This window comes from Aethina tumida, chromosome 3 (assembly GCF_024364675.1).
Source record: "Aethina tumida isolate Nest 87 chromosome 3, icAetTumi1.1, whole genome shotgun sequence".
Lineage (NCBI taxonomy): Eukaryota > Metazoa > Arthropoda > Insecta > Coleoptera > Nitidulidae > Aethina > Aethina tumida.
Genome location: NC_065437.1, coordinates 5,872,498 through 5,893,762, shown reverse-complemented (window position 1 = coordinate 5,893,762; position 21,265 = coordinate 5,872,498). Strand labels below are relative to the sequence as shown.

General features: G+C 29.4%; 1 long non-coding RNA gene across 1 annotated transcript in view; it reads right to left on the bottom strand.

Annotated features, from left to right (window-relative positions):
• Positions 1-764: 764 nt before the first annotated feature.
• Positions 765-21,265, bottom strand: part of LOC126265062 (uncharacterized) — a 67,887-nt gene continuing 47,386 nt past the window's right edge. The window contains exon 3 of the long non-coding RNA XR_007547618.1: positions 765-848. This is a non-coding gene — a long non-coding RNA (uncharacterized LOC126265062). The remainder of the gene's footprint in view (positions 849-21,265) is intronic.

Genomic DNA, 21,265 nt, shown 5'->3' with positions numbered 1-21,265 from the left:
ATATTTATATATTTTTAAATTATATACTCATATTTTAACATTTTATAATTTTTATAATTTAGTTTAATTTTGTTCATATGTTTTAAATTATATACACATATTTATATTTATATATTCTGATTAAATATTTTTCAATTTATATTTTGTTTATTATTATAATTTTTGATTTTTAAATTTTAATATTATATACTTTAAAAAATAAAAAGTCATTTAATAAATTCTCATTTTAGAGATTTTATGACATTTGACAAAGTTAATTTAATATATTTTATAATTTTGAATATACATTATACGTAATTTAATATATTTATTATTTTATTTATATATTTTTTAATTGTAAACATATTTATATATTTTAATTAAATATTTTTTAATTTATATTTTAAGTGGTAGTTTCTTCTGAAGAAATACAGCTCCTCAAATTAAAATTTTAAAAATTGTTTTTAACTCATATTTCCATAACTTTAGATCAAATCGTGTTTAAATTTGGTACGTGATCAACTTTAGAAAAAAAATATTTAGTTTTTCTTCTTTATTGATGTGTTCTAAGTACTTCCAAATTTTGACCACACATTTTAAAATCACCTTATATAGTAATATTTAATGAAATGGCTCGTGTCTCACATTTTTGACCATTCCTATCGTTTTCTGAAAATATTTGCTGTAAAAAAATAATAACATAAATAATTATTATTATATATGATTGTGTTAATTGTCCAGTACATGATTTGCTTGCAATTAACCGATTAATTCTTAAAAACTTACAGGAAATAATCAATTTAATTGGAGCCTTGAATGGAGTGTCAGCAATCTTTATTAATTTCCTGCGTCAGTGTGGCCGGTTAAACCTGAAAAAGAAACATCACTATTTTCAAAAAATAAACCTAAAAAACCAGTTCTCAACAAATTTTATCAAGTAGTAACGGTGAACGTAAATAATTTACATCATAAACTATACTAGTCCAGTTACTAAATTACAAAGTAAGAAATAATCAGTTAATTTTATAACGACAAAAAAAATTTAATCTGTAATGAAATCAGCCACATTATAACCCGGATCCATATGATACTAATGGCACGGCACTAATTTATTAGTTGCAGTGTTCAATTATAGCCCATTAAATTACTTCACATATGAAATGTATACATTTATTTACACATATTACCATTATTTAATTAACTTTAATCACGAGCCTTATTTCTATTTATAATGTATTGAAATAAGCAATTACCATAAATTGCACACTTTATTGTTAAAAGAAAAGTGCATGCTACAATGAAATTTATTTTGTATTTTGCTAGAAGTGTACCTCAAGTAGGCAAAGGAATATCCGAATGAATTAGTTGAGGAGGATAAGATATATCTACGTTCTAATTGCATGTTTCCATAATTCATACGAGGGTTTTACAAAGATAAAATATAAATGCACGACATGGCATAACCGTGAACGATAAATATTTCAAAATATTATTACGTTTGAGATCCTGAAACCAGATAAAATATTTTTTTCTTGGTTCTCACCACAATTACCCGCCCCTTGTTTTTACCCTTTCTTACATCTATGGTAGACACCCTATTTGGCGTACGTTACTAATCTTGTTACAACCAAGGGGTGGCGAATTTTATCCCTTAATATGCGAACTTTTTGTGCGAAAAGCAGATGCATCTGCTGGAAGTTAATTTTTATGAAAGGAGGATGGAAATGGTGTTTATATTTTTCAGGAAGTAAAAGTGTGTTTCGTCAGTACTCGCACAATTAATAAAATTTAAACGGTACCATAGATGATTACCTCGGAATTATCTTCTTTATAATAAATTAAGATAAATTTAACTCCTACACCCAATAAGATATTTCAACATGTTATAAAAATTTACATAAGCAATCATTTTCTACTACAACAGCTTCATTCATCATGGAAAGCACCATTGGAGACCCATTTCCGTATCACTAATGAGCTATAAATCATTCATAATTTAGATATTGTTCCCACAAAGTTATACTCATTAGCTACAAAAAGGAAACCAAATAAAAATCAATAAATGAGAGCAATTAGTTTGTTGGTGTAACTACAATATTATGAATTCCAAGGTAAAATTATAAATGAACTGATGATCTAAAATTGTGAACAAAAGATTTTAATTTTATTTAAAATTAATAAATTATATATATTATAACTTCTCGAAATACACAATAATACAACTGAGCAATTACTTATAAATTTATAACTTAATTCTTGTCACATTCAATTGACATTCGTACATAAACTTACATTACAATTACTTAAAATTTGCATAAGTTCTTTGACTTTCACATGACAAAAAATAATTCGTGATGTCAAAAGTTTCTGAAGACTTCTTGAATGTTATTTAAATTGTTTCTTCAAATTAATTTAATGAGTAACCACCCTTATTTCTCAACATTATTTTATACTTTATTGTATTCTAGTAGTGGGGTAGTCACAGACAACGAAAATATTTCTTGTGCGTGTTAAATTTAAATATATTTACATAGCACACAAGAAAACTAATGGAGGGAAAAAATAATAGAGATTTGTCTGCTTTTTTAAATAGAGATTGGAATATTTTTAAGGCTGAAATATACAAGCATTTACTTACTTATTTACCTTCCACAAATCCATTTGCGTGTACAGAATATTCAGTTATAAAATTCTCTTTACTTCACACTTAAGTTTTGCCAGAATAGATTTCAGAAGAAGTATCATCGTGTATTTCTGATTACATATTTATAATTTAGTATTATCTATTTAAAATTAAGTAAATAATACCAGTTTTAATGTACATTTTTATGCTAAATTATTAAGTTCAAAACAATATTTTTAAATACAGTTCTATAGTGTGTTCAGTTCGGACCTTATGTGAATAGACTATAGTAATACTAAGGAGTAAGAGTTAAGTTCAAAATTATTTCATTAAGTTTGAAAGCATTTTTAGATAAATTTATAAATTTTTGAAGCCTTTTCCATTTCATTAGTGTGTCACAATATACAGGGTGTTCCAAAGTGATGTACATTAGATTGTGAAAATATTTAGTTATTAAACTTGTTTATTCATTTTTTGTCAGACTTTATACAGATACCTATTTTCATCATATAATGGAGGGAGGAAATAAAAGAGATGTGTTTGCTTTTTTAAATAGACTTTGAAATATTTTTAGGCTTCTTAAGGTTGAAATATACATAACATTTACCTGTTTATTTACCTTCCACAAATCTATCTACGTGTACGGAATGTTCAGTTATAAAATTCTCTTTACTTCACATTTAAATTTTGCCAGGAGTGCCATATTTATAATTTATTATTTTTTATTTAAAATTAAGTAAATAATGTCAGTTATAATGTACATTTTTATGCTAAATTATTAAGTTTAAAACAATATTTTTAAATACAGTTCTATAGTGTGTTCAGTTCGAACCTTATGTGAATAGACTATAGTAATACTTTAAGGAATAAGTGTTATGTGAAAAATTATTTCATTAAGTTTGAAAGACTTTTTAGATAAATTTATAAATTTTTGAAGCCTTGTCCATTTCATTAGTGTGTCAAAATATACAGGGTGTTTCAAAGTAACATATATTAGATTGTGAAAATATTTAGTTATTAAACTTGGTTATTTCATTTTTTGTCAGACGTAAAAACTTTATACAGATACCTATTTTCACCATATAATGGAGGGAGGAAATAAAAGAGATGTGTTTGTTTTTTTTAAATAGAGTTTGGAATATTTTTAGGCTTCTTAGGGCTGAAATATGCATAACATTTACTTATTTATTTACCTTTCACAAATCCATTTACGTGTACAGAATGTTCAGTTATAAAATTCTCTTTAATTCACTTAAATTTTGCCTAGATAGCTTTCAGTAAAAGTATCATCGAGTATTTCTGACTACATATTTATAATTTATTATTTCTTATTTAAAATTAATTAAATAATTCCAGTTATAATGTACATTTTTATGCTAAATTATTAAGTTCAAAACAATATTTTTAAATACAGATCTATAGTGTGTTCAGTTTGAACCTTATGCGAATAGACTATAGTAATATTTTAAGGAATAAGAAACAAATTCAAAATTATATCATTAAGTTTGAAAGAATTTTTAGATAAATTTATAATTTTTTGAATCCTTTTCCATTTCGTTAGTGTGTCAAAATATACAGGGACTTCCAAAATGACATGTATATTAGATTGTGAAAACATTTAGTTATTAAATTTGTTTATTTTTTTGTCAGATATAAAAACTTTATACAGATACCTATTTTCGTCATATAATGGAGGGAGAAAATAAACGAGATGTGTTTGCTTTTTTTAAATAGAGTTTGGAATATTTTTAGGCTTCTTAGGGCTGAAATATACATAACATTTACCTATTTATTTACCTTCCACAAGTCCATCTAAGTGTACAGAATGTTCAGTTATAAAATTCTCTTTACTTCACACTTAAATTTTGCCAGAAGCTTTCAGAAAAAGTATCATCGAGTATTTCCGATTACATATTTATAATTTATTATTTCTTATTTAAAATTAATTAAATAATATCAGTTATAATGTACATTTTTATGCTAAATTATTAAGTTCAAAAGAATATATTCAAAAACGGTTCTATAGTGTGTTCAGTTCGAACCTTGTGCGAATAGACTATAGTAATATTTTAAGGAATAAGAGACAAGTTCAAAATTATTTCATTAAGTTTGAAGGAATTTTTAGACAAATTTAAATTTTTGAGGACCTTTTCAATTTCATTAGTGTGTCAAAATATACAGAGTGTCCTAAACTGACATATATTATAGCGTATTTTTGGTTAAAAAAATTAATGTCAGTTTTTGTAAATATTAGTGAAATGATTCTGTATATAAAAAATAATAGTTAATAAAATGGTCCCCATAATATTACTGTTATTGAACAAACTGGGTATATTTTACCTTATTGTTAAAGTTACGAAAGCTAATAATAATTTATTAGAGAATTTTCAGTGGCCGGATGTCAGATCAGGACCATTACGTGCACCCATAAAATATGAATACACAAACACATTTTTGCACAAAGCGCGAACGGGCAATCTTAAATGCATGGGAAGCATCGGCCCGGAGGATTTCAGCGACGATATCGGCGGTCTATTTTGCATCCTTCATGGCCCATATATCCTGGGTGTGCATACCGCCTCGGTGTGCACATCTCGGATGTGTCGCATACACCAACCCGTACAAGATACCATCTGAAAACCAGCGCCATGTTATTCTCGAACTTGTTTTAAAAGCGACTAAACATTCACATGGGGATGCAGACAAACGGCGGCGGAACTGCGCCGAATTTAACCGCGAGTGCACTTGTTCAACAAATTAAAGATAAGTCGGGAGTTATTAAAATGAAATTTAAATTTTGCCGGTGGATGGAGCGCTAACTTTAGATGGTGTAACACTTTGGAGATGAGTTTGTGTAATCTTAGTTTTCACCTTGTAGAAAACGTTAAGTTATAACACACAAATTGCTACCATTAAATACATCCAGCTTTTCGAAGAGATTAATGGGTTTCATGTGAGAAGTAGGTGAATTTTAATAAGTTATACTCCCATTGCGGATACATTTTTGGTCATTTTAATCATTTTACCATGAGGAACCAGTACTATTTCAATTAATAGAAACTGAAGTGGTTTCAAGATTAACATCTTTTCAACTTTGAATTCAAACAATTTATCGTTTATATTAATTTAGTTTTTACCACTTAAATTAATTAAAAAAAAAAATAATGGAAGAGTGAGAGAAGGAGAGGCACACATTTTTACATCTTTCTAATTTTTGTTTCAATCACAATAAATATCATAATTTTTTCTGTTTTTTTTTTTTCCTATTTTGGTATTAATAATATATTTCAAATTCAAAACTTACTCATTTCAACTTTTTTGATGGCACAAATCAAGAAATTGATTTTTCAGTTAGATCATAGTATTTACTAAATCAGTTGAAAATTAATGGAAGTGATATACTTTTATTGTCTTCTAATTTTTGTTTTGAAGTCAATTTATTGAGGATGAGAGAAATGTAATTTGCTTCCATCTTAATCCTTCTCATTTTTATATCTTTCTTAACAAAAAACAAAAGGAAGAACCCCTTTTCCTCAAACCTTTAAACAACAAAACTTAAATGTTGTAAAAATGAATTTATTGTTTTGAATTTGATAATAAAATAAATATTAACTATTGGTGTAGTGTAGCTTCAAACGACAACTAGTTTGGTGATGATAAGATTCCATTGATCGAAATCTGATACATTATTATATTAAATAATGGACGTTAAAACGTTAATACTAATAATAGAATTACATTTTGATGGTATTAATCAAGTTTAAAATCAAACAATTGGTTTTTACATTAGATCATCCTGGTGTATACTAATTTAGTTAAAAATGAATGGAACAGGAAAAACAAGAGACAGATTTTTATTTTCTTCTAATTTTTGTTTCGAAGTCAATTTATTGAAGATGAGGAAAATGTAATTTGCTTCCATCCTAATCTTTCTCATTTTTATATCTTTCTTAACAAAAAACAAAAGGAAGAAACACTTTTCCTCACACCTTTAAACAACAAGATCTAAATGTTGTAAAAATGAATTTATATGAGGTTACATTAGAATGCACCCAATGTATTGTTTTGAATTTGGTGATAAAATAAATATTAACTATAGGAGTGGTGCAGCTTCAAACGACAACTAGTTTGGTGATGATAAGATGCCACTGATGGAAATCTGATACATTATTATAGTAAATAATGGAGTTAAAACATTAATACTAATAATAGAATTAGATTTTGCTGGTATCAATTAGGTCTAAAATCAAACAATTGGTTTTTCCTTTAGATCATCCTGGTGTATACCAATTTAGTTAAAAATGAATGGAAGAGGAAATACAAGAAATAAATTTTTATTTCCTTCTAATTCTTGTTTTGAAGTCAATTTATTGAAGATAAGGAAAATTTAATTTGCTTCCATCTTAAGCCTTCTCATTTTTATATCTTTCTTAACAAAAAACAAAGGAAAGAAACCCTTTTCCTCAAACCTTTAAACAACAAGATCTAAATGTTGTAAAAATGAATTTATATGAGGTTACATTAGAATGCACCCAATGTATTGTTTTGAATTTGGTGATAAAATAAATATTAACTATAGGAGTGGTGCAGCTTCAAACGACAACTAGTTTGGTGATGATAAGATGCCATTGATCGAAATTTGACACATTGTTATGGTAAATAATGGACGTTAAAACATTAACAAACATTACTAATAATAGCATTACATTTTGCTGGTATTAATCAAGTCTAAAATCAAACAATTGGTTTTTCCATTAGATCATCCTGGTGTATACAAATTTAATTAAAAATGAATGGAAGAGTGAAACAAGAGACAGATTTTTATTTTCTTCTAATTTTTGTTTCGAAATCGATTTAAAGAAGTTGAGAGAAATGTAATTTGCTTCCATCCTAATCTTTCTCATTTTTATATATTTCTTAACAGGAAACAAAAGGAAGAAACCCTTTTCCTCAAACCTTTAAACAACAAGATCTAAATGTTGCAAAAATGAATTTATATGAGGTTATATTAGAATTCACCCAATGTATTGTTTTGAATTTGGTGATAAAATAAATATTAACTACTGGAGAGGTGTAGCTTCAAACGACAACTAGTTTGGTGATGATAAGATGCCAGTGATCGAAATCTGATACATTATTATAGTATATAATGGTCGTTAAAATGTTAATACTAATAACAGTATTACATTTTGATGGTATCAATCAAGTCTAAAATCAAACAATAGGTTTTTACATTAGATCATCGTGGTGTATACTAATTTAGTTAAAAATGAGTGGAAGAGGAAATACTAGAAATAGATTTTTATTTTCTTCTAATTCTTGTTTTGAAGACAATTTATTGAAGATAAGGAAAATGTAATTTGCTTCCATCTTAATCCTTCTCATTTTTATATCTTTCTTAACAAAAAACAAAGGAAAGAAACCCTTTTCCTCAAACCTTTAAACAACAAGATCTAAATGTTGTAAAAATGAATTTATATGAGGTTACATTAGAATGCACCCAATTTATTGTTTTGAATTTGATAATAAAATAAATATTAACTATTGGAGTGGTGCAGCTTCAAACGACAACTAGTTTGGTGATGATAAGATGCCACTGATGGAAATCTGATACATTATTATAGTAAATAATGGAGTTAAAACATTAATACTAATAATAGAATTATATTTTGCTGGTATCAATTAGGTCTAAAATCAAACAATTGGTTTTTCCTTTAGATCATCCTGGTGTATACCAATTTAGTTAAAAATGAATGGAAGAGGAAATACAAGAGATAAATTTTTATTTCCTTCTAATTCTTGTTTTGAAGTCAATTTATTGAAGATAAGGAAAATTTAATTTGCTTCCATCTTAAGCCTTCTCATTTTTATATCTTTCTTAACAAAAAACAAAGGAAAGAAACCCTTTTCCTCAAACCTTTAAACAACAAGATCTAAATGTTGTAAAAATGAATTTATATGAGGTTACATTAGAATGCACCCAATGTATTGTTTTGAATTTGGTGATAAAATAAATATTAACTATAGGAGTGGTGCAGCTTCAAACGACAACTAGTTTGGTGATGATAAGATGCCACTGATGGAAATCTGATACATTATTATAGTAAATAATGGAGTTAAAACATTAATACTAATAATAGAATTAAATTTTGCTGGTATCAATCAGGTCTAAAATCAAACAATTGGTTTTTCCTTTAGATCATCCTGGTGTATACCAATTTAGTTAAAAATGAATGGAAGAGGAAATACAAGAGATAAATTTTTATTTCCTTCTAATTCTTGTTTTGAAGTCAATTTATTGAAGATGAGGAAAATGTAATTTGCTTCCATCCTAATCCTTCTTATTTTTATATCTTTCTTAACAAAAAACAAAATAAAGAAACCCTTTTCCTCAAACCTTTAAACAACAAGATCTAAATGTTGTAAAAATGAATTTATATGAGGTTACATTAGAATGCACCCAATGTATTGTTTTGAATTTGATAATAAAATAAATATTAACTATAGGAGTGGTGCAGCTTCAAACGACAACTAGTTTGGTGATGATAAGATGCCACTGATGGAAATCTGATACATTATTATAGTAAATAATGGAGTTAAAACATTAATACTAATAATAGAATTAGATTTTGCTGGTATCAATCAGGTCTAAAATCAAACAATTGGTTTTTCCTTTAGATCATCCTGGTGTATACCAATTTAGTTAAAAATGAATGGAAGAGGAAATACAAGAGATAAATTTTTATTTCCTTCTAATTCTTGTTTTGAAGTCAATTTATTGAAGATGAGGAAAATGTAATTTGCTTCCATCCTAATCCTTCTTATTTTTATATCTTTCTTAACAAAAAACAAAATAAAGAAACCCTTTTCCTCAAACCTTTAAACAACAAGATCTAAATGTTGTAAAAATGAATTTATATGAGGTTACATTAGAATGCACCCAATTTATTGTTTTGAATTTGATAATAAAATAAATATTAACTATTGGAGTGGTGCAGCTTCAAACGACAACTAGTTTGGTGATGATAAGATGCCACTGATGGAAATCTGATACATTATTATAGTAAATAATGGAGTTAAAACATTAATACTAATAATAGAATTAGATTTTGCTGGTATCAATTAGGTCTAAAATCAAACAATTGGTTTTTCCTTTAGATCATCCTGGTGTATACCGATTTAGTTAAAAATGAATGGAAGAGGAAATACAAGAGATAGATTTTTATTTTCTTCTAATTCTTGTTTTGAAGACAATTTATTGAAGATAAGGAAAATGCAATTTGCTTCCATCTTAATCTTTCTCATTTTTATATCTTTCTTAACAAAAAACAAAAGGAAGAAACACTTTTCCTCAAACCTTCAAACAACAAGAACTAAATGTTGCAAAAATGAATTTATATGAGGTTACATTAGAATGCACCCACTTTATTGATTTGAATTTGATGATAAAATAAATGTTAACTATTGGTGTGGTGCAGCTTCAAACGACAACTAGTTTGGTGATGATAAGATGCCACTGATGGAAATCTGATACATTATTATAGTAAATAATGGAGTTAAAACATTAATACTAATAATAGAATTAGATTTTGCTGGTATCAATTAGGTCTAAAATCAAACAATTGGTTTTTCCTTTAGATCATCCTGGTGTATACCGATTTAGTTAAAAATGAATGGAAGAGGAAATACAAGAGATAGATTTTTATTTTCTTCTAATTCTTGTTTTGAAGACAATTTATTGAAGATAAGGAAAATGCAATTTGCTTCCATCTTAATCCTTCTCATTTTTATATCTTTCTTAACAAAAAACAAAAGGAAGAAACACTTTTCCTCAAACCTTCAAACAACAAGAACTAAATGTTGCAAAAATGAATTTATATGAGGTTACATTAGAATGCACCCACTTTATTGATTTGAATTTGTTGATAAAATAAATGTTAACTATTGGTGTGGTGCAGCTTCAAACGACAACTAGTTTGGTGATGATAAGACGTTAAATCGTTAATGTAATTATTATTACATTGTTATGGAATCAATTAGGTCTAAAATAAAACAGTTGATTTTCCAATTAGATCATCTTGGTATTTACTAATTCATTTAAAAATGAATGGAATAGAAAAACATGATATATATTGTTATATTTTTCTAATTCTTGTTCCAAATTCAGTTTATTGAAGAAGACAATATATAAATAGAGAGAAAAAGATAAATATAATTTGCTTCCACCCTAATTTTTCTTATTTATACATATTTCTAATCAATAATTAAAAGGAAGAAACACTTCACCAAATCTTCAAACATCAAGACCTAATTGTTGTAAAAACGAATTAATATGAAGTTACATTAGATTGTACCCAATTTGGTGTTTTGAATTTGGCGATAAAATAAATATTAACCATTGTAATGGTGTGGCTTGAAACGAGAACTAGTTTGTCGGTGATAAGATGCCATTGATCGAAATCTGACACCCCATTGTAGTAAATAATGGGCATTAAAACGGGTAAATGCGCCTTGTCGTTGACATTTTCCATCTTGTTCTCGGCGAGCACGTTTGACGACTTTAATAAAAGCCGCATACGACAATGTACCATTATTCCGATACCTGGTGAGCGTTCTGAAACGTCGAAAACCAAACAGGCCGTCGCGAATCTTGTACGGCAGGAGTTCCATGGCATTCGCACAAGTACAATTTAATAGAGTCATTTGTTTTTTAATTTAGTACGCCGACAAACGGACGGCCATTCGAATGTTTTACCGTCGAGTTATGTGAATATTCAAACGTACTGCGAGGTTTTTTCGAGGCTTTTTACCCGTGTATAATCTTGATTTTACTGCGCGACCAGGTACGAGACGACCGAGAATGGCCAGGTAAGGTCTTAGTGGCGTACTGGATTATTTATTTCCCACATGGGCGGAACATATTATCAATTAGGGGACTGGCGTGGCAAATGCTCCGTACCACTTGGAGGACTTTTAATTGCTGTTTTTCAATGCACTTGAATGCATTATTTACGGGAAACGTGATGGATTTGGTTTTGTAGTGTGTGTGTGCAATTTTATGCGACAGCGGTTACATTATAAATGAAGGTAATGAGTTCCACGAACATAAAGATTATGAACATCCATATGGTACTTTACAAGATGGTACCAACTTAACATCCTTTTATCCTTTTAATAAATGGACAACCCCAATCAATAATTGGAATCTGTTGTCAGTAATACTAATAAAATTCACATAATACCAATTAAGATAAAAACTTATTTCAATTAACCTCCTTCACAATATATCTGTCAACCAAGACATTGATTTAAGTACATTATAAAAAATAAACTTTTTGTAGTGCACTCCTGAAACATGTTTAGTCTAATTACACACCGACTAAAAGCTTTCGATTATCGATGATTGAATAATGTATTAAACAAAATTGAATTCAATTTGTGATTTATCTGGGAAATCAAAAATTGTTGAGATAATAAGTGATCAAATTTAGAGATGTTCGATGTAAAATTGAATAATAATGTCTTGAGGGAAATGTCAATGTGATGCCTAGGACCCCAATTCCGGTACAAATTTCTATAAGACACCGATGTAAATCATGGGACGGAATGGCGTCGATTGTCCGGCAAAGTCCATCAGTACATGGAGTGTTTCAATAAAGCAATGAGACCCGTGCAAGGAAATAACGCCTGGGGAGCCGTACGGAAGTCGTCGATCGACCCACTGCCGCCGGCTTTAATCCCAAACCAATCTTTTATCTTGCACACGGTTTCACACTTAAACCCGAATAAGAAAATATTACTCCCTTAGAACAAAACGAACTTTCGTTTCTTCTCCTCCACGCTCCGCCCCCATCCTCTCCGCCAGGAATTGTATTTTAGTCACGTCAGGAATTACTTTATAAGAAGGCTGGAAGTACCTTTGGGACCAGCAATTTTCACATATGAATTCTATAAAGTATCGTTGCGTAGACACTGAACACGAAAACGACATTTGTTCCACTGGTTAACCTGCACAAATAATTAATTGTGCACGTTATTCTGGATTGCCATCACATCGAAACATTGAATATAACATGGAGAACTCGTTGAGGAATTTTATATTTACTGTTGACCATTAAAACGTTCCAAGGAGTACCCCACTTCGGCCCTAATTCATTATCAATGTTAGTGCTCAACACAGCGGTTTGCTATTGTAACACAGTGTTGATTAAACAATAAAGAGTCAGTAAACAGTGCAATTTACGATTTGGAGGTGAGTGAGAGGCGGCCAGTTTGTGCACGGCGACATAAGTTAACGGAGGGAGGGCCGTTATCGGGATGAAATATGGTTTGTTTAGGAGAGTTTTGTTATGTGCAGGAGTGCAATAGATGTTGGTGGCGTGATAACGAATTCTGATGCAGGAGCAGGTTTGGCCGATCCGAAATGGCGTGTATAAACACCATTTCCACCCATGTGCCCCGATACCATCTCTGTACGCCGGGAGAGCACTTTCCGACGAACTGGTATTAGCACAGTTTGTTTTCTCAAATTAAATCGACTGCATATCCAGCTATCGAATTTGTACAAGACACGTTGTACGTGCACACATTGTATTGTTTTTGGTTCCTATGTTTAATACACCTCGAAGTCAGAGCGTCGAAGATAACCTCCAGATTAGATTAGTTTGTTGAGAAGACAAGTTAAAGTCCAACAGTTTAAAACAAAAAACAAAATGAAGAGACACATTTCCTTAAACGTCCAAACAACATATAAATTGTTTTCTAATATAAGCAATTATAGTTTATTAAAAATTAATTTAAGTACTATATTGTACCCAATTCATTATTTCAAAATAACTACTTTGACTTTAAATTTTTTTATCTTATATTCTTATAAAAATTTTTGTTAATAGAAATAGAGTTAGAAGAAAAAATATATTCAATTCTTGCACTTATAAAATTTTCTTTATGTTACATATTCACTTTCTGATTTAGGTCCTCCAATTTTTATTTCTTCATTAATGATATTCTTCACGAAATTTCGTTTGTTGGGGCCCTCAGCAAAATGCAAGAGGAGACTTTTAGCATTGTCTACATAATTTGTAATAGACAAATTACATATTATTATTATAATAATATCTATACGTCTGAAGAGTACTTCCTCAGGAACAGTTTAGAAGCAATAAACAAAATGAAGAGACACTTTTCCTCAAACCTCCAAACAAGATCTAAATTGTCTTCTAATATAAGCAATTATAGTTTATTAAAAATGAATTTAAGTACTATATTGTACCCAATTCATTATTTCAAAATAACTACTTTGACTTCATATTTCTTTACCTGATATTCTGATAAAAATTTTTGTTAATAGAAATAGAGTTAGAAGAAAAAATATATTCAATGTTTGTACTTATAAAATTTTTTTTTGTGTTACATATCCACTGGTTTAGCTCCTCCAATTTTTATCTCTTCATTAATGATATTCTTCAAGAAGTTTCGTTTGTTGGAGCCCTTGGAAAATGCGGGGAGAGACTTTTAGCATTGTCCACATAACTTGTAATAGACAAATTACATATTATTATTATAATAATATCTATACATCTAGAGAGTACTTCCCCAGGAACAGTTTAGAAGTAATAAACAAAATGAAGACACACTTTTTCTTAAATCTCCAAACAAGATCTAAATTGTCTTCTAATATAAGCAATTATAGTTTATTAAAAATGAATTTAAGTACTATATTGTATCCAATTCATTATTTCAAAATAACTACTTTGACTTCATATTTCTTTACCTGATATTCTGATAAAAATTTTTGTTAATAGAAATAGAGTTAGAAGAAAAAATATATTCAGTTCTTGCACTTATAAAATTTTCTTCGTGTTACATATCCACTTCCTGGTTTAGGTACTCCAATTTTTATCTTTTCATTAATGATATTCTTCAAGAAGTTTCGTTTGTTGGAGCCCTTAGAAAATGCGAGAGAAGACTTTTAACATTATCTACATAATTTGTAATAGACAAATAACATATTTTTATTATAATAATATCTATATGCCTGGAGAGGACTTCCTCAGAAACAATTTAGAAGAAAAAAACAAAATGAAGAGACACTTTTCCTCAAACCTCCAAACAAGATCTAAATTGTCTTCTAATATAAGCAATTATAGTTTATTAAAAATGAATTTAAGTACTATATTGTACCCTATTCATTATTTCAAAATAACTACTTTGACTTCATATTTCTTTACCTGATATTCTGATAAAAATTTTTGTTAATAGAAATAGAGTTAGAAGAAAAAATATATTCAATTTTTGCACTTATAAAATTTTCTTTGTGTTACATATCCACTTCCTGGCTCAGCTCCTCCAATTTTTATCTCTTCATTCATGATATTCTACAAGAAGTTTCGTTTGTTGGAGCCCTTGGAAAATGCGGGGGGAGACTTTTAGCATTGTCTACATAATTTGTAATAGACAAATTACATATTATTATTATTATAATAATGTCTATACTCCTGGGGAGTACTTCCCCAGCAACAGTTTAGAAGCAATAAACAAAATGAAGAGACACTTTTCCTCAAATCTCCAAATAAGATCTAAATTGTCTTCTAATATAAGCAATTATAGTTTATTAAAAATGAATTTAAGTACCATATCGTACCCAATTCATTATTTCAAAATAACTACTTTGATCTCATATTTCTTCATCTAATATTTTGTAAAAATTTTTGTTAGTAGAATTAGAGTTAGAAGAAAAAATATATTCAATTCTTGCACTTATAAAATTTTCTTTGTGTTAAATATCCACTTCCTGGTTTAGGTCCTCCAATTTTTATCTCTTCATTAATGATATTCTTCAAAAAGTTTCGTTTGTTGGAGCCATTAGAAAATGCGAGAGAAGACTTTTAACATAGTCTACATAATTTATAATAGACAAATTACATATTATTATTATTATAATGTCTATACGCCTGGAGAGTACTTCCCCAGCAGCAGTTTAGAAGCAATAAACAAAATGAAGAGACACTTTTCCTCAAATCTCCAAACAAGATCTAAATTGTCTTCTAATATAAGTAATTATAGTTCATTAAAAATGAATTTAAGTACTATATTGTACCCAATTCATTATTTCATTATAACTACTTTGACTTCATATTTCTTTATCTGATATTCTGATAAAAATTTTTGTTAATAGATATAGAGTTAGAAGAAAAAATACATTCAATTCTTGTACTTATAAATTTTTTTATGTGTTACATATACATTTCCTGATTCAGGTCCTCCAATTTTATTTCTTCATTAATGATATTCTTCAAGAAGCTTCTTTTGTTGAAGCCTTTAGAAAATACGAGAGGAGACTTTGAACATTGTCTACATAATTTGTAACAGACAAATTACATTTATTATTATAATAATTTCTATACGTCTAGAGAGTACTTCCCCAGCAACAGTTTAGAAGCAATTAACAAGATGGAGATACACTTCCTCAAACCCCCAAACAAGATCTAAATTATTTTCTAATATAAGCAATTATATTTTATTAAAAATGAATTTAAGTACTATATTGTACCCAAATCATTATTTTAAAATAACTACTTTGACCTCATATTTCTTCATCTATCATTTTGATAAAAATTTTTGTTAATAGAATTAGAGTTAAAAGAAAAAATATATTCATCAATTCTTGCACTTATAAAATTTTCTACACGATTATAACAAATAACATATTATAATAACAATTATATCTATACATCTACTTATTGTATTTGTTTCATAGTTTTAGTACACTCCACAGACCAGTATCGAAAGATAACCTTCAGATTAGATTAGATGTTGAGAAGACACGTCAAAACAGAAACCCCCATGACACAGTTAAATTAAGCTGGACAAAAAAACAATTATAGTATTCTATACAAATTCCCCATAATGTTAAAAAGTGAAGTGCGAACGTCACCTTATCGCCCTAGCGTCAGAAATTAAGCCCAAAATAACGGAGTGAAGAAAAGAAACAGGAAACAGGAAGGAACAATTAGGAGGGGTAGTCGCGACAGTCCCGCGTATTTTATGCAAAACGAATATCCGTTTTTATTAGGAGTGTGGAATGTTGTTTCTTGAATGAGTTTTTGTAATGGAGAGGCTTGTTACGGGGCCCATTTAGCCAACAACCATCGCCGGGTATCCGTTGAATTACACTGATAACATGTAATGGAGGCCACGGGCTGATTCGGAATTCCTCTGAACCGGCTTATTCCGTCATCGGGGGAGCGTGCTTCATCCCCCTAGTTGTGTCTAATCGCTGGAGACCGGATTTTGTACGTAGTTACCTCGTTTACAAGACATTTTTTACCTCAACTTTAGTTTGGTGCCTAAAAATTCCTTGTCACTGATCAAATTATTTATTATTATTATTGTTAGTACCGGCACGTAATTGTAAATATTTCCATTTGACGTTTTTTGCATAATGTATGAAGCTTTGATGGCAGATAAAGTTGGGTTGTTATATCACTTTCAGGGATTCACCATAAAATAGATTTGTAGCACAATAGAGATAATAAACTTTGGTCCAGCACACAATACAAGCAATTTGCCAAAACTAATATGCAATTACATGTGTTGCAAAACTTTCGCAGCATAAATTGTAACTGAACAAACTCATTTATGTCTCGGTGAGGGCCAATAATAAAGTACAAAATTCTGCATTGAATTACATCAGGGTTCCGCAATAGCCGAACACGGAGCGTATGAAAATGCATGTTTCATGGCCGAATTTGAAATGCAGCCGTTCCTGCCGGCAGCCAATTGACCATTCCTGCGGGCGTAGTGGCGTGCAAAATATCAGAAGCATGAGCCATTCGAGCAGAAGCGAATATTTCAAAGTGCTTTATACATTTTTCCAGTAAACGTAGATTTTATAAAGTTAGACGAGTTTGGTAAAAGTTGCACGTATTTTTATTCGCCACGTTTTCCCCGCTCATTCGGATTCCATATGAAAGGTGTGAGTCGCCGCCCCTCGCAGCGCCCACGTCTGCGATATTTTCGCCCCCCGGGTTTTACTTTGTCTCGTTCATTTGCATGAGCACTGACTCGTTATTACAACGGGCGGACGCACAACATCCTTCTTCTTCATCATTGACCGAAAAATTCTTTATTCTATAATTGGAGCTCAAAAATTAATACGTCATTGTAATATTAATGTTAAAGTCTGTTTTTTATGGGGACACAGTGTGCATAAAAGATTAGAAAACGGAGATAAGATAAAGCTGACTTGAAAGTTTTAATAAAATGGGAGATGGTCGGTGAGCTCATCTGATATGCAAACTAAGTACCGGATGCTAAAAATGGAAAAAATTGAAAACCCGGCACAAAGATTTTCTGCCAGAGTCTGCGTTTGATGCATATTTATGATTTAGTTATTAGTTAACATGCATTTATAATTAGGTCTTCTAAGCCACACCGTAAATCTTCCCAAGCAGTCACTTTGATTTTTTATTAATTATCGTAAATCAATGCCAATGGGAATTGAGTAAGTTTTACAACCAATTATTATTCTGATTAATACTAAATGTCTTAGCCAATATAAAAGAATTATTAACGACTCTAAAAACCAAAATCTTATTGAAATAGAAACGAAACATCGTAAATCAGAAGTATTGTGTGGGCAGCAAATGCTAAATATAGTGGAGTAGATGAGAAAATTCGAACAATATGCAATAAAATGATATCGGAACAGCGTGCAACATATTTAGAATCCTTTTAAAGAGACGGCGCTATAAAGACTACTAAAATATAATTTTACGACCGTTTTAATTGGCATTTACTCTCTCAAACAGATTTACGACTCAAGAACATTATAAATTCTCTACAATATTAGTTCAATCTGTACCAAGTGTACCAAGCATTTGTTCCAAAGACAAAATTTTCCAAAATTCTAATTATCTAAACAGGAATTACCTTTGAGTGTTCACATTTAGAAAACCCACGTAAATAATTGCGGTGCAAACCTGGTTACATAAAGACCGTGCGTTTCCGTGCCGACTCTTATAAACTCGCAAATTTAGAGGGCCTCGAATGTCGGAGAGCGTTGTTTATGAATTTCGCATTGTGTGTTTATTTTCACGTCGTTCTAGATGTGTTCCATGCACAACTTCAATGAATTTTTCGCGCCTCCAACCCATACCACTAACGACGTGACGACGCACAGACGAGATTCCTCACTCAAGTGACTCGATGAAAAATGGCTGAGTCACAAAATTGATTCTAGTAGATAGGTAGTTCAGAAAAAGGCTGCGGGTTGAGAATAGACTGGTGTGTCTGTTACAAGTACTAAATTAAAATTTTAGGCCGGACCTGTTAAAGTCAAAAAGTTATTTAGGATGAAGAATCTATATCTTAAATGTGTCACTGTGTCTTTTATCATTAAACGCATTAAAAGGCCACTCGTGAAGACGCCAACACGTAATATTAAATTTTTATTTTCCAATGTACTTGTCCAATGAAATTGCTTTGGTTTTCTGAAGTCGTCCAGTTCAAAATAACTATTTTGTCTTCATATTTCTTCATACAATTATTTGTTAGATGTATTGAGTTAGAAGAAAAAATATATAATATATATATAAAATAATTTTTGAACTGATTTTTGAAAAATTTGCTTTGAATTACGTATCCAATTCTTGAATGAGAGAAGAGATTTAGCATCGTGTACATAATTTGTAATAGACAAATTACATATTATTATTATAATATCAATACGCCTGGAGAGTACTTCCTCAGGAACAGTTTGGAAGCAAAAAACAAAATGAAGAGACACTTTTCCCCAAACCTCCAAACAAGATCTAAATTGTCTTCTAATATAAGCAATTATAGTTTATTAAAAATGAATTTAAGTACTCTGTTGTACACAATTCATTATTTCAAAATAACTACTTTGACTTCATATTTCTTTATCTGATATTCTGATAAAAATTTTTGTTAATAGAAATAGAGTTAGAAGGAAAAATATATTCAATTCTTGCACTTATAAAATTTTTGTGTTCCATATCCACTTCCTGGTTCAGGTCCTCCAATTATTATCTCTTCATTAATGATATTTTTCAAGAAGTTTCGTTTGTTGGAGCCCTTAGCATATGCGAGAGGAGACTTTTAGCATTGTTTACATAATTTATAATAAACAAATAACATATTATTATTATAATAATATCTATACGCCTGGAAAGTACTTCCTCAGAAACAATTTAGAAGAAAAAACAATATGAAGAGACACTTTTCCTCAAACCTCCAAACAAGATCTAAATTGCCTTCTAATGTAAGCAATTATAGTTTATTAAAAATGAATTTAGGTACTATATTGTACCCAATTCATTATTTGAATATAACTTCTTTGACTTCATATATCTTTATCTGATATTCTGATAAAAATTTTTGTTAATAGAAATGGATTTAGAAGAAAAAATATATTCAGTTCTTGCACTTATAAAATTTTCTTTGTGTTCCATATCCACTTCCTGGTTCAGGTCCTCCAATTTGTATCTCTTCATTAATGATATTCTTCAAGAAGTTTTGTTTGTTGGACCCCTTAGGGAATGAGAGAGGAGACTTTTAGCATTGTCTACATAATTTGTAATAGACAAATTACATATTATTATTATAATAATATCTATACGCCTGGAGAGTACCTCCTCAGGAACAGTTTAGAAGCAAAAAACAATATGAAGAGACACTTTTCCTCAAACCTCCAAAGAAGATCTAAATTGCCTTCTAATGTAAGCAATTATAGTTTATTAAAATTGAATTTAAGTACTATATTGTACCCAATTGATTATTTGAATATAACTTCTTTGACTTCATATATCTTTATCTGATATTCTCATAAAAATTTTTGTTAATAGAAGTAGAGTTGGAAGGAAAAATATATTCAATTCTTGCACTTATAAAATTTTCTTTGTGTTCCATATCCACTTCCTGGTTCAGGTTCTCCAATTTTTATCTCTTCATTAATGATATTCTTTAAGAAGTTTTGTTTGTTGGACGCCTTAGAGAATGAGAGAGGAGACTTTTACCATTGTCTACATAATTTGTAACAGACAAATTACATATTATTATAATAATATCTATACGCCTGGAAAGTACTTCCTCAGGAACAGTTTAGAAGCAAAAAACAATATGAAGAGACATTTTTCCTCAAATCTCCAAACAATGTAAGCAATTATAGTTTATTAAAATTAAATTTAAGTATTATATTGTAACCAATTCATTATTTGAATATAACTACTTTGACTTCATATTTCTTTATCTGATGTTCTGATAAAAATTTTTGTTAATAGAAATAGAGTTGGAAGTAAAAATATATTCAATTCTTGCACATATAAAATTTTCTTTGTGTTCCATATCCATTTCCTGGTTCAGGTCCTCCAATTTTTATCTCTTCATTAATGATATTCTTCAAGAAATTTCGTTTGTTGGACCCCATAGAGAATGAGAGAGGAGACTTTTAGCATTGTCTACATAATTTGTAATATACAAATTACATATTATTATTATAATAATATCTATACGCCTGGAGAGTACTTCCTCAGGAACAGTTTAGAAGCAAAAAACAATATGAAGAGACACTTTTCCTCAAACCTCCAAACAAGATCTAAATTGCCTTCTAATGTAAGCAATTATAGTTTATTAAAATTGAAT